The sequence below is a fragment of the Bison bison genome, unplaced genomic scaffold, assembly GCF_000754665.1.
Source record: "Bison bison bison isolate TAMUID 2011002044 unplaced genomic scaffold, Bison_UMD1.0 scf7180017864459, whole genome shotgun sequence".
In the NCBI taxonomy this organism is placed as follows: domain Eukaryota; kingdom Metazoa; phylum Chordata; class Mammalia; order Artiodactyla; family Bovidae; genus Bison; species Bison bison.
The window spans coordinates 2,791,909-2,796,589 of NW_011495021.1; positions in this window are offsets into that span (position 1 = coordinate 2,791,909).

Below are 4,681 nucleotides of genomic sequence, written 5' to 3' on the forward strand. Positions count from 1 at the left end.
CACAATGAGGTACCATTTCACGCCAGTCAGAATGGCTGTGATCCAAAAGTCTACAAGCAGTAAATGCTGGAGAGGGTGTGGAGAAAAGGGAACCCTCTTACACAGTTGGTGGGAATGCAAACTAGTACAGCCACTATGGAGAACAGTGTGGAGATTCCTTAAAAAATTGGAAATAGAACTGCCTTATGACCCAGCAATCCCACTGCTGAGCATACACACTGAGGAAACCAGAATTGAAAGAGACACGTGTACCCCAATGTTCATCACAGCACTGTTTATAATAGCCAGGACATGGAAGCAACCTAGATGTCCATCAGCAGATGAATGGATAAGAAAGCAGTGGTACATATACACAATGGAGTATTACTCAGCCATTAAAAAGAATACATGTGAATCAGTTCTAATGAGGTGGATGAAACTGGAGTCTATTATACAGTGTGAAGTAAGCCAGAAAGAAAAACACTGATACAGTATACTAATGCATATATATGGAATTTAGAAAGATGGTAATGATAACCCTGGATGTGAGAGAGCAAAAGAGACACAGATATATAGAACAGTCTTTTGGACTCTGTGGTAGAGGGAGAAGGTGGGATGATTTGGGAGAATGGCAGTGAAACATATGTAATATCATATATGAAACGAATTGCCAGTCCAGGTTCGATGCATGATACTGGATACTTGGGGCTGGTGCACTGGGACAACCCAGAGGGATGGTATGGGGAGGAAGGAGGGAGGGGGATTCAGGATGGGGAACATGTATATACCTGTGTCGGATTCATGTTGATGTATGGCAAGACCAATACAATATTGTAAAGTAATTAACCTCCAATTAAATAAATTTATATCTAAAAAAAAAAAAGAAAATGAGAGTGAAAAAGTTGGCTTAAAACTCAGCATTCAAAAAACTAAGATCATGGCATCTGGCCCCATCATTGCATGGCAAACAGATGGGGAAAGAATGGAAACAGTGACAAACTTTATTCTGGGGGGCTCCAAAACCACAGGAGATGGTGACTGCAGTCATGAAATTAAAAGATACTTGCTCTTTAGAAGAAAAGCTGTGACAAACCTAGACAGTATATTAAAAAGCATAAACATTAATTTGCCTACAAAGTTCCATTTAGTCAAGGCTATGACTTTTCAGTAGTCATGTATGGATGTGAGAGTTGGACTATGAAGAAAGCTGACCGCTGAAGTATTAATGCTTTTGAATGTGATGTTGGAAAAGACTCTTGAGAGTCTCTTGGATGGCAAGGAGGTCAAATCAGTCAGTCCTAAAGGAAAGCACTCCTGAATATTCTTTGGAAGGACTGATGCTGAAGCTGAAACCCTGATACTTTGTCCACCTGATGTGAAGAACTGACTCATTGGAAATGATGATGGGAAAGACTGAAGGCAGGTGAGAAGGGGATGACAGAGTATGAGATGGCTGGATATCATCACCAACTCGATGGACATGAGTTTGAGCACACTCTGGGAGCTGGTGATGGACAGGGAAGCCTGGCATGCTGCAGTCCATGAGGTTGCAAAGAGTTGGACACAACCAAGCAACTGAACTGAACTGAGCTGAACCATCTTATCTTCTGTTGCCCCTTTTTCTTCCTGCCTTCTATCTTTCACAGTATCAGGGTCTTTTCTAATGAATTGGCTCTTTGTATCAGTGTGACAAATATCTGAGCTTCAGCTTTAGCATCAGCTCTTCCAGTGACTATTGAGTGTATTTCCTTTTAGATTGGTTGATTTGATCTCTTTGCTGTTGAAGGGACTCGCAAGAGTATTCTCCACCACCACAATTCTAAAGCATAGATTTTTCAGCACTCAGCGTTCATTATGGTCCACCATCACTCTGTGTGTGTGTGTGTGTGTGTGTGTGTGTGTACGTTAGTCTCATATTTAACTCTTTGTGACCTCATGGACTATAGTCTGCCAGACTCCTCTGTCCATGGAATTCTCCAGGCAGGAATACTGAAGTGGGTAGCCTATCCCTTCTCCAGGGTATCTTCCCTACCCAGGTATTGAACCTGTGTCTCCTGCATGGCAGGCAGATTCTTTATCAGCTGTGCCAATAGGTAAGCCCCCCACCATCATTAGGGAATCACAAATTAAAACAACAATGGGAGACCATTGCATACCTAGTAGATTGGTAAAAGTCAAAAACACTGACAACACCAAATGTTGGTGAACATGTGGAGTAACATGAGCTCTCATTCCTTGCTGGGGGAAGGCAAAATGTTACAGTCACTTTGAAGACATTTTGGCTGTTTCTTATAAAACTAAACATACTCTTCCTATAATAAGCCAGCAGTTACATCCCTAGGTATTTATGCAAATGAGCTGAAAACACATTCACTTAAAAACCTTCACATGAATGCTTTATTGATAATTGCAAAAATATAGAAGCAACCAACATATCTCTCAGTACGTACATGTATAAATGAAATGTGTGTGAGTGTGTTTTAAGTTGCTTCAGTAGTGTCTGATGCTGTGGCCCTAGGACTGTAGCCCACCAGGCTCCTCTGACCATGGAATTCTCCAGGCAAGAATACTGGACTGGGTTGCCATGCCTTCCTCCAGGGGATCTTCCCAACCCAAAGATCAAGCCCATGTATCTTATGTTTCCTGCATTGGCCGGAGGATTCTGTCACTAGCCCCATATGAGAAGCCCTTTTATACTAACTTATTTTAAATTTTAAAACATACATTAAAATTACAATAAAATTTTAATTTAGAGTGTATCAGGTTATAAATGAAAAGCCACTGTTTCTTCCTACACATTTTCTTCCTTTTTTCAACACATTAAGAAAATGTGTAGGAAGAAACAGTGGCTTTTCATTTATAACCTGATACACTCTAAATTAAAATTTTATTGTAATTTTAATGTATGTTTTAAAATTTAAAATAAGTTAGTATAAAAGGGCTTCTCACGTGGTACTTATACCACCATGTTCGTTGGGCTTCCCCGGTGGCTCAGAGGTTAAAGCGTCTTCCTGCAATGCAGGAAACCCGGGTTCGATCTCTGGGTCGGGAAGGTCCCCTGGAGAATGAAATGGTGACCCACTCCAGTATTCTGGCCTGGGAAATCCCATGGACGGAGGAGCCTGGTGGCCTAAAGTCCACGGGGTCGCAAAGAGTCAGAGACGACTGAGCAACTCCACTTTCGCTTTCACCATGTTAGTTTTAGATACACAACATAGGGATTCAGTATTTTTATACATTACAAAATGATCACCATTATAAGAATAGTTACCATCAGTCACCATACAAAGTTACTACTGTATTATTGACTATATTCCTTATGTTGTACACTTCATACCTATGATTCGTCTATTTTGTAGTTGGAAGTTTGTATCTCTTAATTTCTCTTACAGATTTTATTGATAACCCATGCAACTTCCCACCCACCCCTGACAATCACGTGTTTGTGTTCTGTATCTATTAGTCTGTTTTTCTTCATTTGTTTTGTTTTTTAGATTCCACATATAAGTGAAATCATACAGGATTTGTCTTTCTCTGACTTATTTCACTTTACATAATACCTTCTATGTCCATGCATACTGTCAAAAATGGCAAAACTCAGTACTGTTTTGAGTTAAGCTATTACTTGAATGGAAATTTATTTAGGGCTTATTTCTACTGAGAAGTATCACTTAGTAAGAAGGAATTTCTCAGAACAATTAGTGGGTTTCTCTAATAGCTACAGAGTGAGTCATTCTGCTACTAAATTTAATGTGTGTGTGTGTGTGCTCAGTTATGTTGGACTCTTTGAGACACCTTGGATTGTAGCAGGCCAGGCTCCTCTATCCAGGGAATTCTCCAGGCAAGAATACTGGGGTGGATTGCCATCTCCCACTCTGGGAATCTTCCTGATCAAGAAATGGAACCTGGGTCTCCTGTGGCTCCTGTGTTGACAAGTAGAATTTTTACCAATGCACCAACTGGGAGCTCCATTAAAGTTAATGCTCTTTGCTAAATGTATTATTTATTAAAGAGTATTTTATTAATATTGTAATCCTCACAGAGCAATCTAATTGTTTTTTTTTTTTTTTCAAAAATGATCCAAACAAGTAGTTCAATGCCCTAATGAATCATACTGAAGCTCTTTAAATACTTAGGCTTTTAAGACTTTGATGTGTAATCATCCATGTAAACAGCATGTATCTTGGGTATTCTTCAGTGTTAACTTTTGTTACATGTAAAACTTTCCTTTAGATTTAATTTATAAGTGCAAATATGAAAAAAACCACCTGCTTTAATTGTGATAAAATTGGGTCTAAAATGGATTAATATATATCATAATAAAAAAACCCAATATTTCTAATATCAATCTCAATTCCTCAAGAAGAGAACTGTAGCTTATGAATATTTTCTGATAGTGAAAAAGTAATAAACAGTAAAAGAGGTACTTTGAAAGCATGGTAAATAACAATTGGACCTGGCAGAAAATTATATCACTCTGTGTGTCATTACTACATTTGGGCATTTAGACACTGATAAGGCAAGATATTTAAAAGTTATGAGTTTAATTTATCTTTGAATAGAATATAATTTACCTTAATATATTTAAAATGGCACATCAGACAATTTTCAGTTCAGTTCAGTCACTCAGTCATGTCTGACTCTTTGCAACCCCATGAACCGCCTCATGCCAGGCATCCCTATCCATCACCAACTCCCAGAG